Source organism: Mus caroli, unplaced genomic scaffold (assembly GCF_978045245.1).
Source record: "Mus caroli unplaced genomic scaffold, Mus_caroli_1 scaffold_34, whole genome shotgun sequence".
Lineage (NCBI taxonomy): Eukaryota > Metazoa > Chordata > Mammalia > Rodentia > Muridae > Mus > Mus caroli.
The window spans coordinates 1,292,923-1,312,388 of NW_028227289.1; the positions used below are offsets into that span (position 1 = coordinate 1,292,923).

Sequence of the window (19,466 nt, forward strand, 5' to 3'; positions counted from 1 at the left end):
TCAGAAGATGAGGCACCCAGACTTGTTTTTATCACGTCTAGCTTGCAGAGAAGTTCTAGTGGCTATCTGCAAAACCTCTCTCCCTCCATACTGATACTCTTGCTGAACACACCATGTACCTGAAAGCGCCAATCCTGCTTGCCATATCTCTGCCTTCACCAGGTTTTACCAGCTCCTGCTTCTTTTTGACTAACTCCTGTCTTGTGTGCTCTTCATTCCGAAGATCCTTCCGGTTCGCAACTAGGATGATGGTAACATTTGCACAGAAATACTTGACTTCTGGAGTCCATTTTTCTGGGATGTTCTCTAAACTCTACCTGCTTTCCATTCATTTCAATATCTGCCACATAGTTTTTAAACATAAACTTCTGGAAACTGGTCCTTGCTGAGGACTATGATCATGCATGTCTCATAGTTCCAAGTCACAAGTTCCATCACCAAAAATCATAGTTCTGATGGCAGCTATCACTTATGAAGGTGGTGAAAACACACAGGTTCCGGGATGCAGTAGTACAAACTACCTGGAACATCTCAGATGCAAGGCTCAAGGTGACTACTCTGAGTCCAGCCTCTCTGTGCTGAGGACGCCTGTCTGAGAGTCCAAGATTCTGCCAGTTCGCCATTCCACAGGTAAGCCAGTCTGCTGGTCCACTAGTCCGCAGGTCAGTGAGTCCACCAGTTCCTGATTCCACCAGTCCGCCAGTCTGCAAGTACAGAGACAAGGACTAGCAGCACATTGGCAGATAGCTGGCTAAGCAGAGAACCCCTGGTGTGTGTGTGGGGGGGGAGCTTGAGTGGTCTTTCCTTTATTTTTATGATTATTTTTATTTTATTTACATTTCAAGTGTTAAGCCCCTTCCCGGTTTCCCCTCTGGAAGCCCCTATCCCATCCTTCCTCTCCCTGCTTCTGTGAGGGTGTTCCTCCACCCACTTACCCACTCCCTCCTCCCTGCCCTATCATTGTGGAATTCTTATTCTTGGACCTGGAGCTTCTTGTTCCTTTGTCTGCCTCCCTCTGGTGTTTGATTGAGGACATTGCAGTCCTTACTGATTCTTTTTATGCTGGGCCAGAGGCTGACTGTAGAAAGACAATGGACTTCTGTACATCTGAGCTTTAGGTTGTCTTTGGTCTGGGATGCTGCCTGTAGCATGTGTACCACTGATCTCAGGCAGCCTACAACACAAGCAGTCAGGAGAAGGGGTATGGCTGCACAGTGTCCTATACAAACTCAGGGATAAGGAAAATAGGCAAGAGAAGCCTGAGGCCTGATTAGGGGCAGAGATGTCCAGATCAGAAAGTTAGCTGCATATTTTACAGCTGTTGATTCTCAGCTGTGAAGGTTGAATCTCAGTCAGCCCCAGGGTCCCTGGTCCTTCTCTCAGCCTCAGGCAACCCCAGACTGTGTTGTGGCACTGGCACCACCTCATGTCTTGGTCCTGCCTCCTATTGGAGCATAGGAAGGAGGAGGGATCCTCACAGTTATCTCCCTGTAGACCTCTTAGACCCACTCCACGTTTGATTCCCACCATATGCAGCTTTAAAGCACAGCCCTTGTTGTTTATATTCAGGAGTGGGGGGGGGGGTATCTCAGGTTAGCTCAGTTCTATACCAGACATAAGGTGTGCCACTTTGTTACAGGCCTTTACCATCCTACTACAATCGCATAAAGACACACAATCTAGATACTTTCATTATAACCCATATGCCTATACTGAGCAGATCTAGGACTATACTAGCTTATTCCACTGCTATACCGCCCTTGTTATTTGCTATTTCTCCTGACCATGTGTTTCTAGTCCATGGGGCTTTGTCCTACTCTGTCTTCTTCCTCTCTCCCACATCTCTCTCTACCTGCTAGCCTCTCTGGAGCCTCCAATCCCTCCTTTCCACTCCACTGCCCAAGCACAGGCTCTATCTAGTCTTTCACTGGCCAGTTAAAATGGGGAGGAATTGTATCACTTGAGTACTGGATGGTCTGCTCTTGAGGTGGGGGTGAGGGAACCACCTCTTAAGGAATCAGTATTAGTGTTAGAATACAAGCAGCATCAGGTCAACCCACTACAGCAAACACTTAATAAACAGGACCTCATCAAACTGAAAAGCTTCAATAAGTCTAAGAACACCTTTAATAGGACAAAATCACAGCCTACAGATTGGGAAATTATCTTCACTAATGCTCCATTTGACAGAGGGCTAATATCCAAATCTATAAAGAACTCAGGAAGTTAGGAACCAACTAATCCAATAACCCAATTTAAAAATGGGTACAGAGCTAAACAGAGAAATCTAAAGTGGTGAGCAATCTCGAATGGGTGAGAAGCACTTAAAGAAATGTTCACTGTCCTTAGTCATCAGGGAAATGCAAATCAAAACAACTCAGATTCACTCTTACATCCATCAGAAGGGCTAACATCAAAAATAAAGTGTGTCCAGGTCTGAATATCACTGAAGGAAGACCCCAAACTCAGATGGTATGCAAAGACAGAGTGGTTCCTGCAGAAACAACCAGCAGGCAGGAGTCATCCATCTTTTAAATGGCAACTCTAGACAAAGACATGCAGGCCTTCTTAAAGGGATTAGGGTAATTTTGTAGAAGGTCTAGGTAATCTAACATTTCATTGGTGGGTGCTATGCAAGTCACAGGGGATGGCTTCTGATTGGCTTGTGCCAGTTGAATCCAGTGGTCTGCATTCAAATGTCATGAACATTTAGACCAAGAATGAGATAGGGCTGCCTAGCAGAGATGGCCCATGCTTGAGATAAGATATTTTCCCATCATGGTGGTTATGCCCAGGCTGTCCTTTGGGAGGAGGTTTTATGAACTTCTTCCTGGATTTTATTACCTATTCCTGGAGCTGGTGACTTGGGGTCTCCTTTTGGAAACAGGGCTAGTCCTTAAATGGAGACAGATGGGGTTTATGTCAGCCTTTCAAAGTGAGAGCACATGCTGCAGAGTTTGTAGGGCAAGGGAAACACCTCCATTGCTGGTGAGAGTTCAAACTTGTACAACCTCTGTGGAACTAAAGTTGCCACTTTCTCAAAATATTGGGAATAATTCTGTCCTGGGCATATACCCAAAAGTTGCCCCACCATTCCACAAGGACACATGATCTACTATGATCATAGCAGCTTTATTCATAATAACTAGAAACTGAAAACAACTTAGATAACCTTCAAATGAAGAACACATGAAGAAAATGTGGTTCATTTACACAATTGAAGTCTACTCAGCCATTAAAAGCAAGGAAATCAGAGGTTTCCCAGGCAACATTTTGGAATCAGAAGATATCATCCTGAGTGTGGTAACCCAGACTCAATAGCACAGGCATGGTATGTACTCACAGATAAGTGTATATTAGCAATAAAGTATAGGATAACCACATTATAGTCAACAGTCCCAAAGAAGCCAAGTAACAAAGTGAGCCCAAGGAAGGATGGTTAAATCTTCCTCAGGAGAAGAAACAAGACAGATCTAGGAAGCTGAGGAACTGAGGGAACTGGTTGGAAGAGGTGATGGGGACAGGAGTGTAGAAGGTCAGGTGTACATCAGATGTAGGGAGATTAGGGGAGAGAGAAGACAAATCTGCTGTGTGTGTCCATGAGTGAGAGTGTGTGTGTGTGTGTGTGTGTGTGTGTGTGTGTGTGTGTGTGTGTGTGTGTGTGTGTGTGTCTGTGTGTGTGTGTGTGTCTGTGTGTCTGTGTGTCTGTGTGTCTGTGTGTCTGTGTGTGTCCGTGTGTGTGTCTGTGTGTGTATGTGTATCCTTGTGTCTGTGTATCTGTGTGTCTGTGTGTGTATGTGTGTGTGTATCTGTGTGTGTGTGTGTGTGTGTGTATGTGTATCCCTGTGTCTGTGGGGGGTGTGTCTGTGTGTGGAAGGAGGGTGCAACCTCTAGGATATACCATCGAACTGGGATAGGTGGAGACAACAGAGAAGTCTATGGGGGCAACAAGCTGAGACTCCTAGCAGTGGGGAATATGGACCCAGAAGTGACTACTTTTACAAGAGGCAGTAGAGGGATAAGGACAATATCCCACTCACAAGGCCTTGAACCCCAAATTCATCCCAATGACAACAAGTGTAGGGACAAATATGGAGCAGAGACTTAGGGAATTGCCAAAGGATGACTGGCCCAACTTGAAATCCAACCCATGGACAAGAACCAATCCCTGAGTAGTAATGATTCTCTGTTACGTTTGCAGATAGGACCCACTGCAAATAGAATAGCATAACTCTCCCCTGGAGGTTAATCCCAAAGGCTTACTGAAACAGATGTAGGGACCCATAGCCAAACATTAGATGAAGTTTGGGAAGTGTTATGGAAAAAGTGGTAGAAGAGCTTAGGTACCCTTAGAGGACAGGGACCCCACAGGACGACCACAGAGTCAATTCATGTAGACTCTTGGGGGTTGGGGTAGGTTCCCAATGCCAAACAAACAAACAAACAAACAAACAAAGAACAAAAACAAAAAACAAAAAACAAACCAATAGGTGAGCATGGTCTGGACATAGCCTGTTTGCATAAGTAGCAAATGAGCAGTCAAGGCTTCATGCAAGTCTTCCAACAACTGGAGCAGGGGCTGTCTCTCAGTCTGCTAGCTGTACATCTGTGGATTCTTTTCCCCTAAATGGCCTGAGTTGTCTGGCTTCTGAAGGAGAAGATGTGCGTAGTCCTACAGAGACTTCAGGTGGGAGGGTAGTCTGGGGAGCACCCAGAGGTGGGTTCTTCCTTGGGAAAGGAGAAGGGGAGTGGGCAGAGAATCTCATGAGGGGCACTCCGAGGAGCAGAGCAGCTGATATTGGAATATAAAGTGAAATAATAATAATAATAATAATAATAATAATAATAATAATAATAATAATAATAATAAATGCAAGTTGGTGCATGTTGTGGATTGCCCTGGAGCTGCTGGTATTTGATGCTAATTCTGCTTCCTCAAGATAGGTTGCCCAAGGAAAAGTGGATAACACACTCTGGTGACTTCATATGAAATTTTTCCCCATTTTAACTGGTCAAATAAAGGCTAGAGCCTGTGATTCCCCAGTGGAAGGGAAAGGTGGGGCTAGAGGTTTTGAAGAGGGAGAAGAAAAGAAGGAGGAGAGGGGATAAAGAGACAGAGCAGTCAGAGGAAGACTGAGGAAGAGGGGATGAAAGGAAGATCAGCAGAACGACATGGCCTAGAGAAGCTGTAAGTAGCAAGAGATTTCATAGCTGGAAAATAGAGTAGTGGTAAATCTGCCCAACATAGCTGTGCAGTTTATAAATATTATAACTGAGGTGCGTGTTCTTCACATGGCCTTATTGGGGTTGGAGATTTATTTACTGCAACAAGTAGGTGCCCAACATCCCGATTTGAACAGAACTAAGAGCCGGAAGTGGTGGTGCATGCCTTTAATCTCAGCACTTGGGACAGGCAGATTTCTGAGTTTGAGGCCAGCCAGGTCTACAGAGTGAGTCCCAGGACAGCCAAGGCTATCCAGAGCAACCCTGTCTCAAAAAACCAAAAGCCAGGTATCTGTCTAGGAAATTGTCAATTTCATCTAGCTTTTCCAGTTTTGTTGAATATAGCCTTTTGTAGTAGGATCTGATGATGTTTTGGATTTCCTCAGGTTCTGTTGTGTCTCCTTTTTCATTTCTGATTTTGTTAATTAGGATACTGTCCCTGTGCCCTCCAGTTAGTCTGGCTAAAGGTTTATCTATCTTGTTGATTTTCTCAAAGAACCAGCTCCTGATTTGGTTGATTATTTGAAAAGTTCTTTTTGATTCCACTTGGTTGGTTTTAGCCCTAACTTTATTTCCTGCTGTCTACTCCTCTTGGGTGAATTTGCTTCCTTTCATTCTAGAGCTTCTAGGTGTTCTGTCAGACTGCTTAATGTATGCTCTCTCTAGTTTCTTTTTGGAGGCACTTAGGGTTATGAGTTTTCCTCTTAGGACTGCCTGTCTTCATTGTGTCCCATAGGTTTGGGTATGTTGTGCCTTCATTTTCATTAAACTCTAAAACGTCTTTAATATCTTTCTTCATTTCTTCCTTGACCAAGATATGATTGAGTAGAGTGTTGTTCAGTTTCCACGTGAATGTTGGCTTTGTATTGTGTTATTGAAGATCAGTGTTAGTCCATGGTGATCTGATAGAATGAATGAGATAATTCCAATATTTTTGTATTTGTTGAGGCCTGTTTTGTGACCGATTATATGGTCAATTTTGGAGGAGGTACCATGAGGTGCTGAGAAGAAGGTATATCCTTTTGTTTTAGTATAAAATGTTTTGTAGATATCTGTTAAATCCATTTGATTCATAACTTCTGTTAGTTTCCATGTGTCTCTGTTTAGTTTCTGTTTCCAGAATCTCTCCATTGGTAACAATGGGGTGTTGAAGTCTCCCACTATTGTTGTGTGAGGTGCAGATGATATCAGAGTATATATAAGTGACCCCCAAAATTCCACCAGAGAACTCCTAAACCTGATAAACAGCTTCAGTGCAGTAGCTGATATAAAATTAATTCAAACAAATCAGTGGCCTTTCTCTACACAAAGGATAAACAGGATGAGAAAGAAATTAGGGAAACAACACCCTCTCAATAGTCACAAATAATATAAAATACCTTGGTGTGACTCTAACTAAGGAAGTGAAAATCTGTATGATAAGAACTTCAAGTCTCTGAAGAAAGAAATTGAAGTAGATCTCAGAAGTTTGAAAGATCTCCCATGCTCATGGATTGGCAGGATTAATATAGTCAAAATGACTATCCTGACAAAAACAATTTACAGATTCAATGCAGTCCCCTTCAAAATTCCAACTCAATTCTTCATACAGTTAGAAAGGGAAATTTGAAAATTCATCTGAAATAACAAAAAACCTAGGATTTCAAAACCTAATCTCAACAATAAAAGAACCTCTGGTGGAATCACCATTCCTGACCTAAAGCTGTACTACAGAGAAATTATGATAAAAACTGTATAGTTCTGGTACAGCGACAGACAGGTAGATCAATGGAATAGAATTCAAGTTTCAGAGAGGAACCCACTATGTTCACTTGATCTTTGACAAGGGAGTAAAACCATCCAGTGGAAAAAAGCATTTTCAATAAATGGTGCTGCCACAACAGGCAGTTATCATGTAGAAGAATGTGAATTGACCTATTCTTTTCTCCTTGTACAAAGCTCAAGTCTAAGTGGATCAAAGAACTCCACATAAAACCAAAGATACTGAAATTTATAGAGGAGAAAGTGGGGGAAAGTCTCAAAGGTATGGCCACAGGGGAAAAATTCCTGAACAGAACACCAATGGTTTGTGCTATAAGATCAAGAATCAACACATGGGACCTAATAAAATGGCAAAACTTCTGTAGTGCAAAAGATACTTTCAATAAGACAAACAATCCACTAACAGATTGGGAAAGGATTTTTACCAATTCTAAATCTGATAGGGGACTAATATCCAATATACACTAAGAGCTCAAGAAGCTGGACTCCAGAAATTCAAATTACCTCATTGAAATATGGGGTACAGAATTAAACAAAGAATTCTCAACTGAGGAATACCAAAGGGCTGAAAAGCACCTGGAAAAATGTTCAACATCCTTAATCATCAGGGAAATGCAAATCAAAACAACCCTGAGGTTCCACCTCACACCAGTCAGAATGGCTAAGATCAAAAATTTAGGTGACACCAGATGCTGGTGACGATGTGGAGAAAGAGGAACACTCCTCCATTGTTGGTGGGTTTGCAAGCTTGTACACCCACTCTGGAAGTCAGTCTGGTAGTTCCTCCAAAAATTGGACAAAGTACTACCTGATGATTCAGCCATACTGCTCCTCGGCATATACCCAGAAGACGTTCCAACTGGTAATAAGGACCCATGTTCCATGTTACTCATGTCAGGGCTCATTCTGGCCTTCCTGGCCCCATGTCTCATGGAAATGACTTGGCAGACAAAGCCACTAGAATCGTGGCTGCTGCTCTGTCCTCGCAGGCAGAGGCTGCAAGGGAGTTTCATAAATGCTTCCACATAACGGCTGAAACTTTGCGCCACCATTTCATTTTAACCAGGAAAGAAGCTCGTGACATTGTCACCCATTGCCAAAATTGTTATCTATTTTTGGCTACTCCTCATGTAGGGGTAACCCCCCCGAGGCATGAGGCCATTACAGGTCTGGCAAATGGATGTCACTCATATTTCCGCCTTTGGAAGAAATCAATATTTACATGTTTCCATTGACACCTGCTCTGGTGTTATGTTTGCTATACCTTTAACAGGTGAGAAAGCCTCTCATGTTATACAGCACTGTTTAGAAGCTTGGAGTGCTTGGAACAAGCCCACAATCCTTAAAACTGATATGATAATGGGCCAGCATATACCTCTACTAAATTACAGCAATTTTGTCATCAAATTTGATGTCACTCACCTGACTGGCCTTCCTTATAATCCTCAAGGACAAGGCATTGTGGAACGTGCCCACCGTACACTCAAGTCTTATTTTATAAAACAAAAAGGGGGAGTTGATGAGACTCTGCCCTCAGTGCCAAGAGTAGCTGTCTCCATGGCACTCTTCACACTTAATTTTTTGAATCTTGACAAGCAAGGTCGCTCTGCAGCTGATTAACATAGCTCAGACCCTGATAGACCAAAAGAAATGGTGAAATGGAAAGATGTCTTATCTGGTCTGTGGAAAGGCCCAGATCCTATTTTAATAAGATCCAGGGGAGCTGTCTGTGTTTTTCCACAGAGTGAAGACAACCCATTTTGGCTGCCGGAACGACTCACCCGCAAGATATTAATCAAGGATGGTGTGGAAGATGCTGACCTCCCGAGGATTGCTTCTGATTCTGACAATGCTGAACTTGTCTCAGGTTCCTAGTATGATGGGCGAACAGAGATGGGCCATTCTTTCGGCTTTCCCTAAACCAGTGCCAGTTCGCCATGATGCTATAGTTTTTCCAAAATTCTTTACTACTAATAAAAAACTGGATTTACCATATTTGCCATTTGACCCTTTACAGGTCTCGTTAGGAGAAAATTGATCCCTCCAAGAACAGCGTTCCCTGTGTTTTCAATTATCGCAAAGGGGGACTGTATTCAGCTCAGTATCCATATGTTAGGATCATTTTTGGATAGTGGGACTGTAAATCTCACCCAAACCCGAGGAAAAGGAAATAATAGTATTCATGTTACATGGTTTTGGTGGCAATCGACAGTCTGGCTAAACAATACATTCCCGTCTCCCAATTGGAATGAGACAGAGTGTCCTCGTCAACCCAGAATTGCACCCCATTGTGGTGGAGAGGATGAAGGGGAGTTTGCCGCCATGGTCAAACTGCCAGTCGTCTGTAGCCAGATGGATTGATGAGCACAAATATTTTACCTTCTCCCCCAATATGTTGTTGGGGACTGAAGAAGAGTTTGTAATGAGAACAGGCCTCTTCTTGCAGGACCGCAGAATGAGCCCTTACCACAAATGGCTACTTTGTGGGATTAATGGAAGCTGTACAGATCTTAATCCCCTTGTTTTCTTAAAAGGAGGTGCTGTAGGAAAGGCCATTTACATTTTTGTCTCCAATTATACCAGGATTGGCGTAGATGGACAACCAACGAGATATGTAATTCATACTGAAGATATCTCTAGTTTAAATAAGACACAGATTAATCAAACCAGCTATATATCAACTCCAGTATCTGTCTATCCTCCTTTCTTGTTTATTTTATCTAATGATTCATTTGAAAATTGTGTAAATGATTCCTGTTGGATTTCTCAATGTTGGGATGCAACAAAGGACACCCATGCCATGGTGGCCCAGATACCACATTGGATCCCTATTCCAGTGAAAACACCCTCTACCTTATCCCTGTTTCGACAAAAAAGAGATTTTAGCATTACTGCTGCCGTGATCATAGCAATTTCAGCCAGTGCAGCTGCTGCTACAGCTGCAGGGTTCGCTATGGCTGGTACAGTCCAAACAGGCACAAAATTAAATCAGCTTTCAGTCGAAGTGACTGATGCCATCAATGTCCAAACTTCTGCTAGTGCCTAGTTGAAGGGAGGGCTGATGATTTTGAATCAGCACCTTGATTTGGTTGAGGAACAGATAGGTGTCCTATACCAGTTGGCCCAGTTGGGTTGTGAATGAAAATTGGGTGCTCTGTGTATTACCAGTGTTCGATATGAAAATTTTACTCGTGCAACTAACCTGTTTAAAAAGCTTTCCTTGTATCTTGCAGGAAATTGGTCCGAAGAATTCAATGAGACTCTTGAGGCCCTGAGGGCGGCAGTTCTAAGGATCAACTCAACTCGAGTGGACCTGTCATTGACAGAGGGCCTCTCCTCCTGGATTTCATCTGCATTTTCTTATTTTAAGGAATGGGTGGGGATAGTTTTATTTGGTGCTGTCATCTGCTGTGGGCTTGTGTTCATACTCTGGTTGGTCTGCAAGCTCAGAGCCCAACAAATACATGACAAGGTCATCTTTGCTCAAGCACTTGCGGCCATTGAACAAGGGGCCTCCCCCAAAATCTGGTTATCTATGTTGAAATAAATAATGTTGTGGTAATAAGTTTAGGAACATCATGATCAGCCCTTGCACACCGCTGAGGTCTCCTCATTGCACGCGGTAGGGTGGTCTTGGATCCTCCTTCCTCATCACATTCTGCTTCAGCTAGCCTCTTTTGTAGAGTTCACCCTAGGTCATTTAGCAGTTACTGTCACACAGCACTGCGGTATCCAGAGACGGGCAACTTTCCTCATGCACAGATCAACCTAAGACATGAGGCCCGGTGGCAATAGAGTTACCCTATGACGGGAAAGGCTGTGACATTAGAGGAACGACCTAAAACAGGAGCCGTGGCGAATGGACATAATTGCACAGATCTAGTCCAGCCTCATTTTACTAAAACGAAAAGGGGGAATTGTGGAGAACCATGAGCAATCACCATTACAAGATGGCACTGGCTTCTGCTGTGCCTAACTGGTAAACAAGCAATGTGCTCAGGTGCAAGAGTGAATTCGTGCCAAGTCACTGTCCATCCCGGGGTGTAGCAATGAGGCGATGGGCAAGCAACAAATCAAGTGCTGACATGCCACACCAGGGTATATATAAGCAGCACCATTTTCCGGGGTTCGGGGTCTTCCTCCTGATGAAGCAATAAAGCTTTGCTGCAGAAGAATCCGGTTGTCCGAGTATGTTCTTGCTGGAGAGGCACAAGCTCTGGACAGTGGTCAAGTTACACAATGGAACAGTACTAAGGTATTAAAAACAAGGAAATCTTGAAATTTGCCGGCAAATCATTAGAACTAGGAAATATCCTCGCTGAGGTATACAAGACCCAGAAGGACATAGTACAGGATATTCATGCTATAATCTACAGACTCATAAAGCTAAATAACAGGAAGGGCATATGGGAAGATGTTTGAATCCTAGTCAGAAATGTAAATAAATTTTCATCATAGGTGAATTACTGGTAGGAGGGTCCTGGAAGAAGGTATAGAGGGGATAGGGAAGAGAACAGAGAGGGTGATCAAATGTAGAGAAAGCGGGGAAGAGAGGACGAGGAGAGTGATGGAAATTGGAGCAGGGTGGGTGGACTTTGCTTGGATGCACCAGAGATCTGGGATGGGGGAGGCTCCAGGGAGTCTCTGCTTGTGATCCTACCTGAGACTCCTAGCACCAGGGTTGGTTATGGATCCTGAAGAGGCACTTCCTGTAGCTAGGAAAGACTCCCAGCAGAGGATTAAAGGTACAACCACACCCACAAAACCTTGAGAATTTTATGAGTGCCTGATAAAAAAGATCCTGAAGAGAAGAAAAGGCACTCATTCCTTCCCACCTAATACTATGGTACTGTCAGGAGAACACCCTAGGATATGTATATACAACAACCTCCAAGGAAAACCCAACAAACACAAGCCAACCTGCATCAGAAAGAAATATATTGACTGGCTGACAAGGACACATTATGGGTCACCCAGTATCATTATCAGGAATGGGTCACTGAGTTGTAGTGTCAGAGGGGAGACCCAATTCTCTTAGAGACCAAAATGTACCCTGACAGAATTTTAAGAATCAGTCCCAATACCTGCACTCCTCAGGGTCAGAAGTGAGCAAGGCACCCCCAGCTGCTGCAGGGAGAATCTCATGTATGTCTTTCATGACCTTTGCAAGCAAGGAAAGCTTAACTTTTGTTATGAGAGTTTAGTATAAGCACATTGTTACAAACACAATGTTTTTGGTTTTGTTTTGTTTTGTTTTGTTTTGTTTTGTTTTGTTTTGTTTTGTTTTGTTTTACCTCATTGTCATCTGCCAGTTTGGGAGAGCCTCTTTTTTCAAGTCAAGTCCACCATGTTCTCAGGAGAATTTGGTGGTCCCTTGGTTTGAAGAATAGTCTGAACAGTAGGAACCTAAGTCTCACTTTACCTAAGAATACAAATACAAATCCCAAGACGTTGGAAACAAGTCTGCAAGCTGAACAATAAGGAGAATGAGGTCCTGTCATTTTTAACCCAGAGTAAAATCAATAGTAAAGGCAGAAATGATGGATTCAGCTTCTAATACCAGTGTCCTAAGCCCAGTATTTGTTTGGATAAATGTGCAGCATAATCTGGACACTATTGGAAGAAGATGGTCTCATGGTACAAGTTGAGAACATAGATCCTCAAAGCAGTAAACAAAAGTGATCCAAAGCACATACTCCCTGGGTAGCATGAGCAAGCAACATTTTGGGAGAAATGGAGCAAAATAAACATAAACAAACTTTCACAGTAACAAGCATACACAAATACACACACACACACACACAGCCTCACAACACAGGCATACATGCTTATCTAGGGTCACTCAGAATTGTAAACTACAAGTGTGCTTTGCAAAGAACCACTGCTCCTTACAGTGAATTGTACAGAAGAAGGTGTTTCATTTCCTGAAGTGCTAATAAGAATATTCATGTTAAAGGCCAGGCTGTCCAGAAGCCAACCTAGCAGAGGGAGAGGACAAAAGTGCTGGACATTTGGTTATGAGGGTCACAGGCAGGAATTAGGCAACAGGAGTGCAGCCGGCCAAAGAATTTCTCCAGTCTTGCCAGGCCTCCAAGAGATTGGCTATACCTGGGTCTGACCAGGATGGTCCATTAAGAGAGGTTCCTTGTCATGTCTAAAACTTCATTGCCTAGGACTGTGTTAAGTTCCCAAAAGAAACCAGTTTGGAGATAGTTTTCTTTAGAGTTCTTCATTTTCCCAAATCCTTACAAGTTAATAATTATTACCCAGGAAATTTCCAAGAGTACCTAATGGTGATTTATCTCTAAATTTTCCTTCCTGAGAAAACTCCTCTACCTCTCCCCATTCATATTCTCTCTCTCTCCTCTGTCTCTCTTTCCTCTCTCTCTCTCTGTCTCTCTGTCTCTCTGTCTGTCTGTCTCTCTCTGTCTCTCTCTGTCTCTCTCTGTCTCTCTGTCTCTGTCTCTGTCTCTCTCTCTCTCTTTGTGTGTGTGTGTCTTTAAGTGAGTGTTTGCATAAATATGTTTATTTTCTTTCCTGTGCCAATTTTTCTAGTTTTGGGTATTTACAGCAGACAAGGGCTTATTTTTACTCGAGAAGGTGTATGTCTGGATGTGGTATCTGATTTCAGCACTTTGGTTTGTGCCAAGAAACAGTTTCCTGCAAGCATCCTGAAAGGTGCTTCTCTGTTCCTATTACTAGTGTCCCTGGACCATATCCACCTGCAGGGAGGGGTTAGAAAGGACAGAAGACAGGTGCATGAGAGGCTAAGATACACAACTCTTGGAAGAAACAATATAGTCAAAGTCCAACTTGCAAAGGCACAAGGCCCCTAGAAGCTCCCAGAAGAGTGTGCTGTTCAATGTGTGCTGAAGATGTAGAACTCTCAGCTCCTCCTGTGCCATGCTTGCCTACATACTTCCATGCTCCCACCTTGCTGATAATGGGCTGAACCTCAAAACTTGTAAGCCATCCCCAATTAAATGATGCCCTTATAAGAGTTGCCTTGGTCATGGTGTCTGTTCACAGCAGTAAACCATAACTAACACTTGCTTTCTCCATTGCACACACAACAGATAATCACAGTCACACAGTTGTACATTTGCACACACACATACACACACAGAGACAGACACACAGGGAGAGACAGAGACAGACAGAGAGACACTGAGAGAGGAGAGAGAGAAGGGTGGAGGGATGGAGAGTGGAAAGAAGGAGGGAGGGAGGGAGAGAGGGAGGGAGGGAGGGAGGGAGGGAGGGAGGGAGGGAGGGAGGGAGGGAGGGAGGGAGGGAGGGAGGGAGGGAGGGAGGGAGGGAGAAAAACATATACATAAGAAAAGGAAAAGCAGAAACCCACCTAAACATCTATGTTGGCATGCACTAAAGCAAACATGCCTGCACTCAGAGACACAGGAACAGAAGATTATCCCTGCAGGTATTTGTAAGATATGCAAGGCCATGCAAGATTGCAGAGAAACTCCTCTTTATGCCAAGTGCACTGAGCTCACTCATTCAACAGCATAGATCAACCATACACAGTGACCTTCCAACAAGTCTCTTCTTCCACATTTGCTCTCCCTTGAAGTGTGAACATCACTAATGATATTGATGTGGCCCTGAAGCAAGAGATGCCCTGGATCACTACCTGTCTGCTTCCCAGGTGGGGACTGTTCCTCTCAGCCACATGTCTCTTGACTCTCTTGTGGAATCTTCTGGGTTTGGCATTGACTGAGTCTATTTGGGACTGTAGTAGCTCCAGTTCTTCCATGGGGAATGGTGTTTTACTGGACTACTCCCAGACTCTTCCCCCAGGCCTTCCTGAACCTTGTCTCTGGCCTCATCCTCTTCTTGCCTCTGATCTTCCTGCACTTGGGTGTCTACCTCCACCACCTCCTGGACTTCCACCATCAGCATGTAAGACCTCCTCCCTAGGGCTGCTTCAAATCCCCCAAACATTGCTACTTGTTGCTGCTGAGGTGCCCCATGCCAAGGGCTTCAGAGGTTGCAGCATGGCTCCCTTGAGGAAAGGTGGACAATGCTCAGTGTATGACAATCAGCTCAGAGGTCAACTCTGCTGCAGGGTCCTACCCCACACTTCAAGCTCCTGACGCTCTTCCATCGGAACAGATTTCCAGTCTCCACACTCTCTTCTACTGTCTGTGATGCTAGGATTCTTGGCTAGTATTCTGAGGGGTGTAGGGTCTTTCTGACAGCAGTTTCCTGAGTAGCTGTGAAGCCAGAGGCTTTTCTTACCAGTTAGGATCAGGGTCCTCCTTCTGTGCAAGCTCATTCAAGAAAGAGATGATTTCCTATAGTTCAGGGCCTGTTTTGAATCACTAAGCCTAGTGGGCTCTCCCAACAGTTAAAAAACACTTCTATAATTCTGGCACAGATGCAGAGTAGCACCCTGCTTTCAATCAGAATTTGTGAGGACCTCAAAGATCTGGCCATCAGGAAGGGTATGGAAGACCTCTTAATGCAACCTTTCTGACCAGCACCTGATCTAAACCCTTAGTGGCCTAGCAGGACTCCACGGTTTCAGGGGCCCACTGCAGGTCACCCTGCCTAATTCCACCCCATGGCCCTCACAACGTATGGGCAACATACTTGTCCCCTTTCTGCTGGCTACCTAGCACTGGGGCAGCCTGGACTTTAACATGAATATTTTATTGAATATTCCTATCTACATTTCCCCAGATTACGAGATAAGAGGACCTGGCTCTCCAGGGGACTTTCTTTCCAACCCAAACTTGTATTTTACAATTCTTAGTGCATAGTTACAAAGTTTAGGTAGAAGGAGTTCTTTACAAAAGCAGCAGGGCACCTGAATTCGAAGATACTGGGATGTAATTGTCCCTGATAAGTTTGCTGTGTAATTAGATGCATAGGTCAATGTACTTTGAGGCTGTCTGTGTGAATTGGATCTGTCTGTGTGACTGTGTGTGAGCTTCTGAACGTGTGTGTGTGTGTGTGTGTCTGTGTGTGTGTGTTTGTGTGTGTATGTGAGAGGGAGGGCAGGCAGAGAATGAAAGAGAATACACGCAGACTTTCTCTCATTTACCAATTCCTTAGTCTATGGTGTTTACAGCAAATATGGACTTCCTTCCCCTAGAGAGTTTTTTTTTTCTTTGAATGTGCTATTTGACCTCACCACTTCCATTTTGTGCTACAAAAAGGTTCCAGGAATCATCCTGAAAGGTGCTTTCTTTCCAGTGCCTCTTGCAAATGTTCCTTGACTATATCCACCATGCAGTGAGGCATTTAGGAAGGACAGAAGACAGAAGCTTGAAAGGCTAAGATACAGGGGATTCTCAGGAGAAACAAGCTAGTCAAAGTCCAGCTTGCAAAGACACAGTGTTCCTAGTAGCGCCCAGAAGAGTGTGTTGTTCACTGTCTTCACATAGTATATACTGGTAGGAGAAGAGTGGCCACTGTAGCAGCAGCTTAGCTATGGACAGCCTATGAAATCAGTCATAAGAGTGAGGAGGAGACTGGGAGGGTGGCTACTGGTTTTATTTTTCATAATCTGTTTGTGGATTTCCCTGGGAAGGCTGAATCAGTTCCCTTGGCCTGGTCTTCTCCATTCCATCTGCAGGAGAAAATGTTTGAGACAGGAGTACACCTGATACAGAATTCTTTGTGTGTTGTGTTGTGTTGTGTTGTGTTTTGTTGCCCCTAGCCTGTGTTTGTGCACTTTGCTCTGAAGGTCCTTGAGGCAGACCTGCCAGTGGCCAGCTGGACTGCTCAGGGAAACACGAGCCTCAGAAGAGAGCCCTTTACCTGAAGGTTCAAAGTTTAGTGTGGGTGGTGATAGGCTCCATCAATTCCCTTGTCCATTGTGATATGATTTGACACTGGCGATACAGTAAATAAGTTGGTCTTGGTAAATACAATGGGCCCCTTCTCCCATCCCTGACATAGAGACATATTATTGGAAAGTAGTTGAGAATGCTAGAGAACCAAAAGTTCTCAAGAACCTGGGTCTAAGAAGCCAGATGCTTGGATCTGGGTACTAGCAAGGTGTGGCTGGAGAAAAGATACAGACCTGCGACTGGAATGCCTTTTGCTGACTCTACTCCCTTAGCATTTGGTAGGCATGAGCTATTATCCAGATGAGGGAAGTAGGGGTGGAGCAGGCCTGCAGCTTAAGTGTACAATCTAATATGGCAGGATGCCAATTGTAGAAATGGTGTCTTTGCCTTAGTAGCTTGGTAAGAGGTGAAAGGGCCTATTTCCTCCTACCCCTGAGAAAGACACACAGTATTGGAAAGTATTAGAGAACTCGGAAGGACAAAAAGCTCCCAAGGAGCTGATTCTCTTAAGCCATGGCATATTCTTTTGGGGTGGTCCTGTGAGCAGAATTATAGAAAGCAGAGGCTGTCCATGGAACAGGCAGCAAGCAAGAAGCAGCCATGGCCAAGTTCTGGGTGATTCGTACCACCTTAGGTATCTGCAGGCAGTAGGGGAGTCCTGAGATACCCTCTAGTGGGAGAAGGAAACTCCAGGTGCTTGGTTCTGGAGGACTGGCAAGGTGTAGCCAGAGGAAATCACAGGACAAGGACCGACATTACATTCATTGATAGCCCTTGATAGGCAGGAGTTGTTACTCAGGTGAGGGAAGTGTCCCTAGCCTATCAGCATTCCTAAATGTATGATCCTAGTAACCAGAAACCCAATTTACTTGGTACTTCCAAGGCCACAATCCTCAGGTCTACATACATTTCTTGCCAGGAAAGAAACAACTTTCACACTGTCTACAATCCAGAGAGGAAACAGAAACCTCAGAACAAAACAGCTACCCAACAAAGACAAACTAGAAATCATCAGCAAGACCTGTAATCACCCTAAACCCACCCACATGCTTCAATCCCAGGGTCAGAACACAATAATAGTAGGGACAACAGCCAGGTATCCTATTACAGCAGCCCCTAAATATTTCATGAGAGATGAAGCATATGAAAAAAGATCTAAAATTGCTTACTCGAAGAAGATAGAGCTCCTTAAAGAGTAAATGAGTAAACCCCTTAAGTAAGTCTGGGAAACAGAAAGAATGTGTGGAATTAAATAAATGTATTAAGGAAATCTAGCAATAAACAAACAAACAGTTGAAAGAATGAACAAACCCGGTCCAGGCTTGAAAGTGGAAATAGAACCAATAAATCAATCCCGGACTGAGAGAATCTTGGAAATGAAAAATCCTGGAACTGGAACACAAACTACAGAGGCAAGCTTTACCAAGAAAATACAACAGATGGAGGAAAGAATCTCTGACCTTAAAAATATGACAGAAAAATGGATACATCTTTCAAAACAAAACATTAAATGTAAAAATTTCCCCTCACAAAACATCCATGGAAATCTGGGGCACTATGAACATATCCAACTAAGAAAAAAACATACAGAGGAAGTAGAAAAACAACCTTGCTCAAAGGCCCATAAAACGTTTTCAACAAAAGCACAGAAGAAACATTTCAGAAGCTAAAGAAGGAGGTGCCTATAATAGTACAAGGAGCATACAGAACACTCCATAATTTAGGCCAGAACACAAAGTCCCTGTGGCATATAATAACCACAGGACTATATAGTAACACACAGAACAAAATAAAACTACTAAAAGCTGCAAGGGAACAACACCAAGTAACACATACAGGCACACCTATCAGATTTATACCTGGCTTCTCAATGGAGACTCTTAAAAGCCAGAAGAGCCTGGACAGATGTTCTACAGAGTGTAAAAGACCACAGATGCCACCCAGCCTACTATATACCCGGCAAAACCTTCAATCACAGTTTGTAGAGAAAATATGACTTTCAACAACTATGACCAAATTTAAGCAATAGTTATCTATAAAAAGAGCCCCTAAAGAAGGTTCTAGAAGGAAAAACTCCAAAAATTTGTCACCAGGTATCTTCCTCATTTGTAATTTACTTTCAAACAGGGACCCAGTGTCCCATAAGAACCAGGCAGATCGAGCCTGTCTAGCTTTTGGGCTTGCCCTAACAATACCCTAATTAATGTACAACATTCAAATGCTGGAATTAGGAGGCTGGCATTTATGTGGGTGCTGGGGATCTGAACCTGTCTTCACTTGGTGTAGCAAGCATTCTGCAAACTCAACCATCTCCTTAGCCTTGTCCCAATTACTGTTCTTTCCCCTTCACAACATGTTGTAAGTGGGAAAATTAGTCTCATTTTGAGCCTACTGTACAAGATGACTGTATGAGTTCATCAGTCAAATTAGTCACAATGAAATGGTTGAAAAGCCAAAGAATTCAAATCAGTTTCTAAAATTATCAAGGACTGCAAGGGGACTAAACAAAACAGATCAATGTAGTAAACAAGTCGGTAAAAAAAAGGAAAAAAAATTCTAGATGAAAGATGAAAATAGTTAAGAAAATCATCCAAGAAACATTAAGCTCCTGGGGAAAAAATGGAAACCTCAGAACAGGAAAAGTCAAGAAATCAAACACATGGGGAAAAG

General features: G+C 43.5%; 1 pseudogene; it reads right to left on the minus strand.

Moving 5' to 3' along the window:
* On the minus strand, nt 1–14,940 carry LOC146999823 (transforming protein RhoA pseudogene; annotated as a pseudogene).
* Nucleotides 14,941–19,466: the final 4,526 nt, after the last annotated feature.